Here is a 15,724-nt window from a genome sequence, read left to right on the forward strand (position 1 = left end):
TTAAAAAAAAAAAAAAAGATGCAGATTCTGATTCAGCAGACTGGGGTGGGGCTTGAGATTCCGTCACTGGTCAGTGACCCCCCCCTTCAGAGCACCACAGGCGTAGAGGTCAGGAAGATGAAGAAGTGCCAGAAAAATCATTTCTATTTGAAGCATTTCCCCAAGTTCTTTAAACACTCTTTCTTAACTTTTATTTTTCATATTTATGTATTTCAGACAATGAGTAAGCCACATTTTTTCTTAACCATTCCCCTCTCGTTTGTCATTTAAATTGTTTCCAACTTTCTTCTTATAACCAACGCAGCAATAAACTCCTTTGTGGAGACTTCTTTGTCACCAACTTTTGAATGAGCAACTAATGCAGGAAAACGATGAAGGTAGGCCCAGCTCCCAGAGGAGCAAACCATCCGAGGCACAAGTTCCCTTCCAGCACGGCCAGTGTGACTGTCCTCAGGCAACTCGAGCAAGGTTTCTTCGCCTCAGTTTTCTCTGCCATAAAATGGGCTTTTTCTTTTCTCATATCCTTAGGCTAAGAGGAGTGAAGAAAGTGATCAGTACATCCTTTGTGGAGCCACGGTGGCAGGCAGTATTTGTGACGGCTCCGGGACGGTGGCCGAATGGGCCGACTGCATCCCTGGCGTCACCCGGCCCCAAAGCCTACCAGAGACAGAATTGCGGGTGCCACAGTAGTGAATAAACATTGGGATTTGGCCCACTCTTAGCTGTTTGGATTTCAGTGCCAGGGGTAGGAGGTCTGAAAGACATGAAAAGAAACAGCTGAATTCCAAGGCACTCCTTCAGATAAAGTTTCCTTTAAAACATTTGTACCGTTCTTCATCAATATTTATAAAGTGATGACTAGATACAGCTGCATTCCTCCTAGGCTGTGTCTAGAACACACCCATAGGACCTGATCGAAATACAGGTGTTGTTTGTTGGGGGGAGAAGGGCCCCGCACAGCAAAAAAGGAAAATCACAATCGGTTACGTGAGCACAAAGAGATGAATGCAATTTTTTTAAGGGTAGAAAAATCATGGGATTTGGGGTCCTGGGTTTGGTTTCGATTGGCCTCTTGTTAGCAGAGGTTAACAAACAAGTTAATTAACCACTTTGAGGGGGGCCTGGGTGGCTCAGTCAGTTAAGCGTCTGCCTTCAGCTCAGGTCATGATCCCGGGGTCCTGGGATCAAGCCCCACATCAGGCTCCTTGCTCAGCAGGGAGCCTGCTTCCCCCTCTCCCACTCCCCCTGCTTGTGCTCTCTCTCATTCTGTCAAATAAATAAACAAAATCTTTAAAAAACAATGAACCACTTTGAACTGCAGTTTCTTCCTCATGAGGTACTATGGACGTTATTATGAATGCGGAGAAAAATATAACTTTTCTGGAAGGAGTTAGTTGATGTCTCTGGCCTTTTAAGCACACAGAATGTTACTAAATACTTGCTAACATGTTGAAGATTGAGGCCTCTTAGGATTTCATCCCATATTCCTGGTCTAATCTTTGAGAGACACCAGGAAAGGCAGCTAGCTTCCAACTAAGTCTGTCGGTAGGTGCCGCGTGGCGCCTGGAATGTCCAAACCGCTCATCTTTGGGTTATGATGCTCATTGCTTGCTTCTGTTAGAATTATCTGAGTAGGGGCACCTGGCTGGCGCAGTGGTTAAGCGTCTGCCTTCGGCTCAGGGCGTGATTCCGGCGTTCTGGGATCGAGCCCCACTTCAGGCTCCTCCGCTATGAGCCTGCTTCTTCCTCTCCCACTGCCCCTGCTTGTGTTCCCTCTCTCGCTGGCTGTCTCTGTCTCTGTCAAATAAATAAATAAAATCTTAAAAAATAAAAAAAGAATTGTCCGAGAAGGACTTTTTAAATGCCAGTGTCCAGGCCCCACCCTCAACCAACTAAGGCCATGCTCTGGTATTGTTTACAGAGTTCCCAAATGACTCTGTTGTATAGCCTGGGCTCAGAACCACTGAGTTACAGTCATAAGACACCTACTGAAAAATCCGGGGCAGGTAAAACTGTAAATCATTTTCTTTTCAACATTCCCAGTTTCAAGAAATGTATCCCCTTAGCTTGTCAGTCCTCGCAGTGCACTGCAGGAAGGGACATACACAGATGATTCTGGACACCCCAGTGAGGTGCAACAGAGACAAGCCTAGAGCATCATAGGTGCTCTGGATCTCTATGAAGAGTCAGAGAGAGGAGGGGAGAAGCGACAGGGATAATAAACTTGTACGTCCGTGACATCAACACTGACTACTATCGATGGAGTCACTACCAGGTGCCAAGTACCGTACACCGAGCATTTCACACTCTGTTCTTACGCTACTCATGTAGAGGCTGGAGACAGGGACGGAGGTAGTGGATGTGGAGTAGTAAAATAGTGCAGATTTTCTGGAAAGCAATTTGACAATATGCATCAAGAGCCCTCAAAATGTGCATACTCTTTGGCCATAGAATTCCACTTCAAGTGACAATCCCATGAAAAGGGTTCCGGACACCGATGGTGCTTTTGTTTACCAAGATGTTCATGACAGCGTGGTTTATTCTAGTAAGAAGCGTTGAATTACCCAACAAAATGGACGGTGATTACATGAACACTGCTACATTGTACACTGGAGTCTAATGTGGGCTTTAAGGATGTTTCCCTCTACAAACAAATTTTATGAAAAGATAATTTTATATTATAAAATATCGAGTAAAACAAAGTAAGACATAAAATGGTACCTACCATGTGATTCAAAATACCAGATATGGCAAGTGATTGTAAAATGGGTCGCATTACAAAGTCGGGTGCCATTGGCAGAACTCCATTTGTACCCACGTCTTCCTCAGAGAGCAAGCTTCCAAAGATTACAAATAGGGAGCGCCTGGGTGGCTCAGTCGGTTAAGTGTCTGCCTTCGGCTCAGGTCATGATCCCGGAGTCCTGGGATGGAGCCCCTGCACTGTCCAGGTCCCTGCTCAGCAGGGAGCCTGCTTCTCCCTCTGCCTCTGTCCCTCCCCCCTCGTGTTCTCTCTCACTCTGCTCTCTCTTGCTCAAATAAATACAATCTTAAAAACAAAACAAAATAAATAAAACCTTAAAACAAAACAAGACAAAAGATTCCAAATACGTTGCCAAAATGAAAATCTCTTACTAGCAAACTGTTGGGTTGGGTGTGCAGTGGTGCTGCGGAAACCTCCCGTCTTGGCCGCTCGCTAAGGCTTGAGTGTGCGTTCCCCTCTTCAAATAAACCCAGGCAGGGAGGCAGATGTAAATAGAGGAAATGGAAAACAAATGACAACTGATTTGTAATACAACCCAAATATTTGTTTCACAAGTTTTCCTCACGACTGGAATCAGGTTCTCTGTGGGTGTGAGAAGAAGAGCTGAGTAGGAAGGGCAGATCTGCAGAGGAGAAGACAAAAGGACGTGGAGAATGTGGGGGGTGGGAAGCAAACAGAATCACATTTCGGCTTGCGCAGGCATCCTGGACTGGGGATCCAGGCTATTTTTATGACATATAGTGGATACATAATAATGGTAGATATGATCATGATAGATGAAAATATAACTACAACATGTCATAAAACAGGATTCTTTCAGTTTTTCAATCTGGAAAGTAGGATTTCAATGAGGGCAGCAAAACTGAAATTATGGGAAGCTGAGCCTCAAAAAACTACAAGAATCTGATACCGTGTCAGTGTACTTGAAAGTAAAATTGCTCTCCAAGTATTTCAGAGCCAGGCAGATGATTTTTAGTCTAAAAACTACCTGGTTACAATAGATCGGGCTCTGGGGGCTTTGAGCATACCAATGTTCTTTAAAGATGTCTCTTAATCCAGATGTCCAGATCTCTTTGATCAGGGTGAATCCACCTGGGAACATATCAAAATGCAGCTTTCCTGTGAGGTTTTCTCTTTCTTCATCACATCCAGGCTCCTATGAAGTCAGAGCCCTCCCAGTGACTTGTCTCTTAGCATAATGGCCCCTTGTTTCAAGACGGATCAGATGTACATTTAAATCAGTTGTAAGAGTTGACAAAAATTGCATAAAGGATCCAACTGTCTTCTTCACCATTGGGAGGTACCACTACTCTCCAGCCTTTGGGATCATCTTTGATTTTAACAGCCAAACAAAATAACTATAACTTTAAGAAACCCAGTGCTTTCTACAAGTTTTCTGGGAGCACTCACATTATCCTGATACTCACCTGTCACCTCTCCCTCCAAACCTCCTCTCCTGGTCTCACTCCCATCCCCTCTGCTTTCCTCATCACTGCTCTCATCAGCTCTGTCCTTTCCATAATTACTTTGTGCCGAACATGAACATACTACCCTCTTCCTCATTCTCCAAGGCAACGCTGTTTTGTGTAATAGACTTGTACTGAATATTTGGAGGCAACAGAGAAGAATCCTAGCACAGATTAAGGAATAACTCATACAGATATGCAGCATCAGCGTTCTTGAATTTCCTCGGGCATCTTTTCCCAGCTTGTCACAATAAGAACTAGAGGATGTGGTGCGGACAAGTCAGAAGAGAACCATCATCACTATTGCAAGACCAAGTCCCAAATCAATCCTAGTGATGTAGGAAAGATGTTAGGGTTCAAAGCTGATGGCCAAGAAAGAATTCTTGAGACATCATTGGTGAAAAAAGGTGATTTTATTAAGCATGGGGACAGGACCCGTGGGCAGAAAGAGCTGCACCAGGGTCGTGAGGTGTGACCCATTATATACTTTCAAGTTGGGAGGGGGTTAGGGATAGTGTAAGTCTCTAAGGAATTTTGGAAGCAAGGTTTCCAGGACCTTGAGGGGGCTAGCTATTGTTGGGAAAAGGTCACTTATTACCGGCTAATGAAACCTTAGCCATGAGACCCTTCAGACGTATATCGGTGGGCCATATGCTTGGGAGATGATTGCCAACATGTATCTTGGGGGGTTTAGAGATAAAGGAAATTTCTAAAGGAATTTTTATACATTAAAGTAGACTTACAGGATCCTGGGGGTGGGGGGTCAGGCTAGGATTGCCTTTGCCCTTAGCAAAGTACTACCATGGAGGCAATTGAGTCCCTAGAGGAATGCCACTCTACCTGTTTCAAGGACTTGTCAATGGGCTGTAGATAGTAAGGAAATTTAATAATTTTTCTTCTGCCTTCCTTTCCCACATCACTAGGACCCACATGGCCCAGATTCATGTGGTATTACATTCAAAGAAACAGCTGAGGAGCAAAAACATGCTTCAATCTGTAATTGCATCCACTGTAGGACATGAAAGGCATCTAGCCCATGGGCCACTGAACCCTTCTCCCCTCCTCCACTCCTGCTTGCAGCTCCCATGGTTAGTCTGGAGCCCCTCATTCTCTAAAGCCCCTCGCTCTCTGTTCTTCTCTGTAACTCTTCCCAGTGCCCAGCCAAAGTGGATTCTCAATCCATCACCCTTTCTTTAACACTTTACTGTGTACATCAGCTCAGCCTCTCAAGCTTCCTTTAGGTTTGGTTTGGTCTAGTTCCAGTATTCAGCCCCATAGAAAAGAACCTAGGAGTTGACCATCAAGCAAGAAGCTTCACCCACTGAGAAGCTGGGAAGGGGAAGAGGCGCAGGGACATTAAAAGGGAGGGGAAATCTGAAAGTGTAGACACTGATCATTCCTGTCCCCATTGTGCATTAATATGTTTCTCTGTTATAGTTTAGCAGGCAAACCCACCTTAGGAAGTTAGGACTGTAATGAGGGCCTGTTAGGAAGACAATGTCAGGACCATCCTTCTAGTAGAGGGAGCCAATAGAACAGTGGTTCTCCGAGTCTGGTCCCTGGACCAGCAGCATCAGCACTGCCTGGGAATTTGTTAGAAATGCAGTTTTTCGGACCCCACTGCAAATCCACTGAGTCAGGCATTCTGGGGTGGAACCCAGCACTGTTTCAAGGGATTTCAAGTGATCAAGCCCTCCACGTGCTTCTGAGGCAGCTAAAGTTTGAGAAGTAAACTTTTTTTCCCTAGCCTGGACTTCTCCAAGCCAAGGAACCGGTTGGACTCAATTCAGTCCTGGCTCTGCCCTTTCTAGCTCCGTGACCTCCACCAAACCATGTAAGCTCCCCAAGCCTGACAGACCACATAAGGCTTTCTGCTGCAGAGTGCCAGAGGTCCTTGTCCTGTCAAAGGCTGGCCCCAAAGGGTTATCTTTCTTGGCTCTCACCCACAAAGCCTACATCTGCTTTCTCTCTTCCTCTCTCTTTGGGGAGCTGCCATCATCTGCTCTGTCCCTTGGGGTGCCTCTTCCCCAAGTTTGGGGACCATTTCAATAATGATAACAATAACAATAAAATATAATAATAATAATAATAATAATAATAATTCCTAACCCCCTTTGTGATACTGACATTGAAATGACACCTCCAGAATCCACTAAGTCAGCTTACTCTTGGCCAACAGCTGGATCAAATTTGCTTCTCCGATGCAAACATGCTCCCTGAAAATCAGCACCCTTGGAAATGGGGTAGAGCATGTTGACCAAACACAGAAGTTCTGTTAGGTAAACGGGTCCCCTACAGCTAGAACAGGACCCCGGCAAGGCGTTAAAACCAAAAGTTAAAAAACAACGTTTCAATTTTAAATATATCTTTCTCCACTCATCACTTCCTAACCTCTCCTTCTCTTCAGCAAGCTCCTAATTATCATGGGTTTGATTTCTCAGCAGCAATTTCTTTCAATTTAAGTCATTTACAGCTTGCTCCATCACTGGGGAAATGCAGCCTCGACACTGTGCCCCTTAGTGCCCAACCAGAAGGGTTTTGGTCAACTGGAGGATGGCTTCTGCCTAGTTTCTGATTATCTGGGCTTTTTGGGAGAAGATGGCAAATAACCCTGGTCGAAGTGGGGTGTATCCTCATATGCAGCATAAGCCAGAAGCCACCAAGGGAGAACAGAAGAGCAGTTCCAGAGAGCCAAGAGCTACACCTGGTACCGACTTGCACACATGCTGGAAAGAAGAGAGGCAGGAAATAGAAACCATCTCCACACCCTGGAAATGTGGTCACACTCTCCCGAAGAAAATTTTTGGCTACCTAAACAAATGTGTCTCAAGTATTCATGTGCATACGAATCACGAATCACCGGAGGAACTTTTTTAGATGTACATTGATTAGGCAGGTCTGGGTGGGCCTGAGATTCTGAATTTCTAACCGGCTCCCTGGGGATGCTGATCCTACTGGGGCTTTGACTGCATTTTGAATAGCAAGAACCTAACACCTCCATTTGTGAGGTCCTTCGCTAAGAGAAAGAACTGTAAAAACACCAGAGATTCATTAGCTGGGAGTAATAGCAAGCATTTCTGCTGAGTGTTATCACCAGCAGTCTAAGTGAAGTGCAAATTTTGTTTTGCTGGAGTGCCTGGGTGGCTCAGTTGGTTGAGCGTCTGACTCTTGGTTTTGGCTCAGGTCATGATCATGGGGTCCTGGCATCAGGCCCCGAGTTGGGCTCTGTGCTCAGCTTGGGATTCTCTCCCACCCTTTCCCTCTGCCCTTCCCCTCACTGGCCTTCTCTCTCTAAAATGAATAAATAAATAAAATATTTTTATTTATTTGAGAGAGAGAGAGAGAGGATGAGAGCGGGGTGAGGAGCAGAGGGAGAAGCAGACTCACTGAGCAGGGAGCCCGATGCGGGGCTCCATCCCAGGACTCCGGAATCGTGACTGGAGCCGAAGGCACCTGCTTAACTGACTGAGCCATCCAGGCGCCCCACATAAATAAAATCTTTAAAAATATTATCTTGCTTGGAGTCCGTTGTCACCTTTTCAGAAAACAAATATTTTAAATAGTATGAGTGTGCTGTTGTGTGTTGATGTGTATTATATTTCCATTTTTTAGCTAAGTTTTTGCTTAAATACAAAACTAATTCCAAGGGGAATGATACGGGGGGACGAGTGTTACTTCTAGCCAGGGGAGCGGTTCAGTAGCTAGATCATGGGTTCAGATCAGATGATTCAGTTTCCTAGCCTCTTGCAGGCTATTTTCCAAAACACCAACTTGGCCAGTGCTTCTCATACTTGTTGAGAGGTTGAGTGCTTAGAAATCACAGTGCTCCCCACAAAGCACAATGGATGAAATACTCATATATTTTACAGAATGATATGCTACAATTTTACTGGCAGAAGCTATGGCTCTGATACATGGATACAACATAAAGTAACAGCCTGCCCTAAGTCCTTTTGGAAGTGAGCTTCAGTTTCATAAACGGTAAGGTGAAGGTAATAACACTACCTCACAGGAGACCTTTGATCCTTCATTTGGAATCCAAGACATGCTGGAGATCTTTGCTTCTGGTGTTTATGCAGTGATCACCGTAAGGCACACTAGGGCTTCTACCGCTACTGGCTACCATTTATTCGGCATCTGCCACATACCGGATACTAGCTGAGCGCCTTGCAAATATCTCATTGAACTTGACAACTACTCTGCTAGGTAAGTATTTTATTACCTCTGTGTTACAGATGAGGGAAATAAAAATGGTTCCGCTACAGTTCATTGGTGGAGTTCACTCCTCATTCATCTTGCCATGGGCCACTCACAGCCCATGCGACCAGCTCCTTCTCCCTTGCTAGAGATGTGCTTTCTTCACCAAGAAATTAACATGTGGCTTTTGACCAAGCAAGTCTCCACAGCAGCATTAACCCTTTCTGAGTCAAAATCCCTTTGACCATTCTTTGGAAAACATGAACCATCTTCCCAGAAAAATGCACATAAGCAAATACACCATCTTGCGCTCAACGTCAGGATCCCAAGCAAAGAACTTCTATCCTACAGAGTTTAGGAAGACAAAGAGGGCTTTTACAGGCTCCAAACTGAACATGACCTGCTATTACAAGCACTGACCTGAAATGTTTTCCTTAGCCATTTTCCTGATCGTTTTATTTTTCAAATATTTATATTGATAAAAGATTAAACAAGTCCTAAATGTCAAAAATGTTTCTTGGCTCCAGGGTGCCTATAGAGTTTCCAATTTTTTTTTTTTTTTTAGGCACTAGTCATCAAAGAGACTATCTTTTATTAGCAGACAATATCAGTTGAGATTAGTGAATGTCCAGAGAATGCTTGTTTCTCTTTCTCTGGTATCTAAATGAAACAAGATACTTAAAGCATAACAACATGATTGCTCCCTCCTGGCTTTTTGACATAAGAAGAGACTTGAGCTGTTGACAAAAAAATACAGAGGTGGGAAACACAGAGTTTGGTGGTTTCTATAACTTCCAAATATGAAAAAAAATGAAGCAGGAGTGGGGAGGGAACAAGGGAGGAAGGAAAGACAGAGATCAGGTACTTATACTCAGAATAATTTGAAATGAACCTCTGCTGTGCGTCCTGTTGAGCCACCGCTCTCGCAGTGTGCCCTCTGGACCGGCAGCATCAGCATCGGAATCACTGGGAACTTGTTGAAAATGCCAATTCTCAGCCCTCGCCTCAGGCCTGTTGAGTCAGGAACTTTAGCGATGACACCCAGCGGTCTGCTTTGAACAAGCCCTCACGGTGATTCTGACTCACGCTAAAATCTGAGAACCACTGGGGTGGACAGATCTTCTCTGATTGAAGTGACCCTGCCTGCTGGTCCTAAATCAAACCACTGACTCTGTAATGAACAGGGGACCATGAAGAGCACAATGGTGAGGACATCAGTGTTCACGGAGCAACGACTCCAAGTCAGGCACTGTGTGCTTGTGGTCTCATTTCACCACAAGCCCTAAGCATGTTTACTTTTATCTCCCTTTTAAAGATTCTTCTTAAAAGAGAGAGATTCCGAGAGGTAGTATCACTCCTCTAGCTTACAGACCTACTAAGGAGTGGGCTCACAGTAGGAAATTTGACAAGCATAAAGAGCTATAAAGAAGAATAGAGGAATACCCACAACCCCACTCCATTCAGTGTACCCCCGCGTAGTATCCCCCCCACCCCGCTCCATGTAAGACCTGATTTAAAGGCTACTTTGTGGTCTCTAACGGAGTTCAGGCTCCAGAGATGATTCCTTTCTCTGAGGTCTGAAAACCCAGGAACCAAAGCCTTAGCCCCCAGTTCTGTCCTGTTCCCCCTCTAAAAGCAGATGTCCAGATCCTTTAATTCTCCTTCCATCCCTATGTAGGATAATACACAGAAATAAGAGCTTAGTGAAACGAGTGAGCTACAATAAATGCTGAAAGCTGACCTAAAATGAAGTAGGAGTTAAGACCCTCCTTTAAGATTGAGCAGAAGTCACTTCAAGCCAGATGTAAAACAAGCTATTTATGCTCAGTTCCCTAGAAAAGGGATGGAGGCTCGTTCCAAGACGTGTGGATCTTGTGCTGGGGGGGGGGGGGCAGAGAGAACTGCTGTTTCTGGCACCCACTGCAAGTATCTGTCCTGGGCCAGGACATCATGGTCCCTGCACCACGAGCCAGGCATTGTGCACCAGAGTCAGGGAATGGAAGTCATCAAATTTCTGGACGGCACTTTGTGATGTTTGGATGGTTCTCTGTTTAACCCCCTGTGGAGGCTGGTGTGTGTCTGTTTCATGCCAGACTCAGAGAAAATAGTAAAGATAAAAGACAGGAGGCTTAGGCTTATAGATGTTGTTTTCATAAAGTGTTTGTTTTCCTTGCTGTTAAGACCACTTGTCCAAGTGAATCATTTTGAGTTGTGTTTGATTAAAGTACCTCAAAAAAAAAAAAAAAGCCAAATGTTTTTAGAATATATAGCTGTGGGAGCCAAACATAATGAGCTTCCTCTTTTGAGAAAGAAAGAAAGAAAGAAAGAGGCGGGGGAGGGAAAGAAAGAAGGAAAGAAAGAAAGAAAGAAAGAAAGAAAGAAAGAAAGAGAGAAAGAAAGAAAGGAAAGAAAGAAAGAAAGAAAGAAAGAAAGAAAGAAAGAAAGAAAGAAAGAAAGAAAGAAAGAAAGAAAAAGAAAAGCTTAGCTCTTTTGCCTGCCACTAATTCTATGAAACCTGGAAATATTTGCTGTCCCCTGGACCCAGAAGTCCTTAGCTTCCTCCTAACATAAAATGAAAATGAAGACAACCTGCAAAGATTTTATATGACACAGGGGCGCCTGGGTGGCTCAGTTTGTTAAGCGTCTGACTCTTGATCTCAGTTCGGGTCTTGATCTCATGGTCATGAGTTCAAGCCCTGCGTTGGGCTCCATGCTGGGCATGGAGCCTACTTAAAGAAAGAAAAAGAAAAGGTTTTCTATGAGAGAGATTTGTCGTATTTAGCCTGTGGATAATTGAAATTTACAATTAAGAATTTTGTCAGAAGGGGCGCCTGGGTGGCACAGCGGTTAAGCGTCTGCCTTCGGCTCAGGGCGTGATCCCAGCATTGTGGGATCGAGCCCCGCATCAGGCTCCTCTGCTATGAGCCTGCTTCTTCCTCTCCCACTCCCCCTGCTTGTGTTCCCTCTCTCACTGGCTGTCTCTATCTATGTCAAATAAATAAATAAAATCTTTAAAAAATAATAATAATAATTTTGTCAGAAGAATGCCTGTTAGTCTCAGGGGATCTTTATTATGTGTGCTAATGAGACAGTATAGTATAAAAGAAGGAAATGGGGCTTTTTAAAAAATATTTATTTTCAGAAAGAGAGAGCGAGTGCACAAGCGGGGGGGGGGGGGGGGCAGAGTGAGAAGCAGAGTCCTCATTGAGCCAGGAGCCCAACGTCGGATTTGATCCCAGGACCCTGAGATCATGACCTGAGCCAAAGGCAGCCGCTTAACCCACTGAGCCCCCCAGGTGCCCCAAGACAGTGGTTTCTAAAAACAATAGCACCATGATGGAAGTTAAGGAGTAACACAAGATATTCACTTATGAGAGAAAAGTTTCCACAAATTTTACTTTCTTACTTTTGAATAGGCAACACATTCATGTAGTTCAAAAGTCAAACAGAGCAAAAGGACAGAGAGTGAAAGACTCCCTACACGCCCCTGTTCTGCACACCCTAGTTTCCCTCTCCAGGTCTTCCGTAGAGCCAACGGGGACTTTTGTGTTCTGTCAGACGGACATTATACATAAATAAGCAACACACAAAATTCTTTGGCCCTGTTTTCTAACGCCAGTAGGAACACAGTACTCGACACATACCGCTCCACACCCTGCTTTTACGCTAAAAAACGTCTCTTGAGTGTGTTTTCATTTCAGTATATAAAGGACTTTTCCATATGTGATCCTTACCTTAAAATCACGCCCCATAGCAGAGGTTCCTTCTGGTTTGTCCCTTATTTTGTGTTTTTTTCTGTGCTCTTTTGGTTCTAAGCCTTCTTTCTATTCCTCTTACATTTCATCTGGCTTAAAGGATCATTGGATCATTGTGCCGCAGTGACCCTAAGCTTCTAAGAACTCTGGTGATGGCATGTCTGAAAAACGTTCCTGAGGTTGGAACCTAAACGTTTCTGGAGAGACAGATATGAACAGGAAGTAAACACCAAGGAGTAGAGACAGGAGAAATGGACCCAAGATTAAAGACAAAAGTAATGTGAAAGAGGGGCGCCCGGGTGGCTCAGTCATCAAGCGTCTGCCTTCGGCTCAGGGCGTGATCCCAGGGTCCTGGGATCGAGTCCCACATCGGGCTCCCTGCTCCGCTGAGAGCCTGCTTCTTCCTTTCCCACTCCCCTTGTTAGTATTCCCTCTCTCAGTGACTGTCTCTCTGTGAAATAAATAAAATCTTTAAAAAAAAAAAAGTAATGTGAAAGAACTAACATTTGGGATACATAAATCCCTAATATATTCATCATTGATCATGATTTAAATGTTCGAACCAGTAAAAGCTATTTTTCTATGACAGGAGTCCAGTAATGTGCAGAGGTGGTTAATGTGCTAAAGGAGTAGAGGAGGGATTATGCTGGAGAGACACATGAAAGTGTGCACGGCAGGCTAGAAAGATCCATACTGTCTCTACAGATGTTGACTATGAGTTGATATATTTCTATGGCCAATTTGGAAAAAATATCAAAAGGATTAAAAATGTACACACCCTATGAAATTGTTCAGAAACTCCTATTAATAAAACAAGGATAAATTTATCACATTCTTCAGAAAAACGTTATTCAGCAAAAAAAAAAAAAAAAAAAAGAAACCATCCACATATCAAACACAAGGTATTAATGAGTAAGTCATGGCTTATGTGCAAGATGAAATACTATCAGCTATGACACATGTTTACAGGCATGAGAAAATGTTCTCCATAAATTTCTAAATTTAAAAGAAATTATAATAGCAAAAAGGCTCACTCTGTGTATCTATTTTAATGTAATAATAATGTCAAATGTTCATTGAGACTCACCATGTACCACATATTTTAAATATGTACAACACCTTCATAAATTAGGAGCTATGAGTTTTCCCTATTTGCCCGTGAGAAAATTGAGATACAGAGCAATTTAGCAACTTGGATGAGATCACACAGTTGGCAGGTGGAAGGCTGGGACTTAGACCCAGGTATTCATATCTATACCGACACGCTGAACCACAAGTGACAGTGCCTACCTCCGTACCAAGAAACCCAGAAGACAAAACAGAATTAGGCATTCTTTTTTTCCTATGGCAACCACAGGGGGGAAATGCATCTCTGCATGGAGAGAAGTCATCCTTTGAAAGCAGCTCAGAGGGGCACTGGGGGAGGTGGGTCTAAGGTCATTTGTCTGCCCATGTTGCAAGGCTTCAGTTCCGATTAGGCTGACATGGGAAACTGAAATCAAGGGTGAACAAATAAGGAGAACTTCAAGGGACCAAAATGAATCAACTTAATACTTTGAAGATACTTTAATCACAAAATATGCCATGAAAATGTCTAGATTTAAAAAGAGAAACAACAATAACATACAAATATTTATGCATCTAAACTTGCAAAGTGATCAACTACTTATTTATTCACATAATAAATAGTTTCTTTAGCCTTAATGATTGCTTTAGGGTCCTCTTTATTTTCTTAATTTAAATTCAATTAATTAACATATAGTGTATTATTAGTTTCAGAGGCAGAGTTCAGTGATTCATCAGGCTTACACAACACCCAGTGCTCACTCCATCCCGTGCCCTCCTTAATGTAGGTGCTCTTTAAAAGTGAGCCCTCATCATGCGCTTGAAATCAAATTAAAATAAAATATTAAAAATAAAAGAGTAAAATAAGGTTCCTTGTTAAAAGATGAAATAGAACCCAAAAGTCTCAATACTCGCCTGTATATTGAATAACTGTATAAGGACACGTCGGTCGTATTTTGTAACTTTTCCTCAGAAATGCTTTCAAGGGGCGCCTGGGTGGCACAGCGGTTGAGCGTCTGCCTTCGGCTCAGGGCATGATCCCGGCGTTCTGGGATCGAGCCCCACATCAGGCTCCTCTGCTATGAGCCTGCTTCTTCCTCTCCCACTCCTCCTGCTTCTGTTCCCTCTCTCGCTGGCTGTCTCTATCTCTGTGGAATAAATAAAATCTTAAAAAAAAAAAAAAAAAGAAATGCTTTCAAAAGCATTAATGGATTATTCTACATTGTTTTTAGCAAAAAAATCACTTCACCTACATCATTTACCATACTTGTCGCCAAATGACTATGTTTCTAAAAGTTCAAACCCACTGACGAATGATGGTGATTTGGCACTACAGAGGCTATGTTAAAAACAGACTGAAGCTTTTCAAGACTCAAAGAGCTCTTTCTATAACATATTTGGTAATGTCAACATTGTTAGAGTATGTCTTCCTAAAATGGCTCCTGAGAAATTCTGACATTTTGTTTATCAACAAAATTAGTGACATTACTTTTTTTTTTATCACATATGTAACTTCAAGTTTAAAAAAATTTATTGTATAAATTGACTTATATTTATATACACATATCTAGAATTTATTTCAAGGCATGTGGGCACAGGACTCCTTAAAGTACACTAAACAGTATTTTCCTCTTCATGGCATAATGGCCTGGGGCCTTGAGCAAACTAAAATAAACTACGCTAATTTTTCAGTTGTACGTTAAAGCCTTAAATCCGCCACATAAATATTCCAAAACCAACTCAGGGCAGTAAGCTGATGGCTGGATGGAAAGCACAATCAGAGGGATTACTCTAAGGCTTTGAGGGAGCAGGGGAAAAGCGTTCCTTGACCTTCTGTACTGAAAGGCTCCTTTTCATCTGGTTTCAATTCTCTTGTTTGTGCACCTTGCCATATTTATTATTGAATTCCTGATTTCTTCTTCTTGTTTCACGTTCCATGTTCCAATGATTTATGAGAAATTGCTGATCTAGATGTTATCTTTGGCATCCAGCGAATGCACAGAGCCCCTCAGAATGCTAAGAGAACGAACGTGGTTTGAGCTCCACACTGCCCAAGCTGAACAGATGTCCATCGATTCATGACAAATGCCAGCTGAAGAAGCTTTAATAAGACACATTTTTCTTCTTAAACACAGCACCAGCAAGGATCACAGATTTTTTTTTTCCCTCTTTGGTGAAAGTGACTGTTATTAGAAATGGTAAGATTTTGTCCTAAAATAGTGATTTGAGGAGAAATCCGGCCAAAGATAGATTTTTTTTTAAGTTTTCTAAAGATGAGGTAGCTGTGTTTTCTATATCGGGGATCTGTCCTGTTTGGTTTGACTGAGAAATGAAATATGCTAATGACATTTCAGTTAATTTCTAAATATCTCTATAAAGACGATTTAGTTTATGTGTGTAGGGAATGAGAGGTTTTTTTTTTAATAGTGGCCAGCTTTCTCTTGCTTAACTAAGTGAAGACTAATTAGCAAGTCTAATGT

General features: G+C 43.0%; 1 long non-coding RNA gene across 2 annotated transcripts; it reads right to left on the bottom strand.

The window, feature by feature from the left end:
- Positions 1-176: 176 nt before the first annotated feature.
- LOC130542613 (uncharacterized) lies at positions 177-12,373 on the bottom strand. 2 transcript variants are annotated; one of them, XR_008957286.1, is made up of 2 exons: positions 12,159-12,373; positions 177-754 (listed from the first exon to the last, which is right to left on the bottom strand). It is a non-coding gene; the product is annotated as an uncharacterized LOC130542613 (long non-coding RNA). The 2 variants fall into 2 exon arrangements; XR_008957287.1 differs by lacking the exon at positions 12,159-12,373 and adding an exon at positions 3,133-5,211.
- Between the last annotated feature and the right edge of the window lie 3,351 nt (positions 12,374-15,724).

Source organism: Ursus arctos, unplaced genomic scaffold (genome assembly GCF_023065955.2).
Source record: "Ursus arctos isolate Adak ecotype North America unplaced genomic scaffold, UrsArc2.0 scaffold_4, whole genome shotgun sequence".
Classification (NCBI taxonomy): Eukaryota; Metazoa; Chordata; class Mammalia; order Carnivora; family Ursidae; genus Ursus; species Ursus arctos.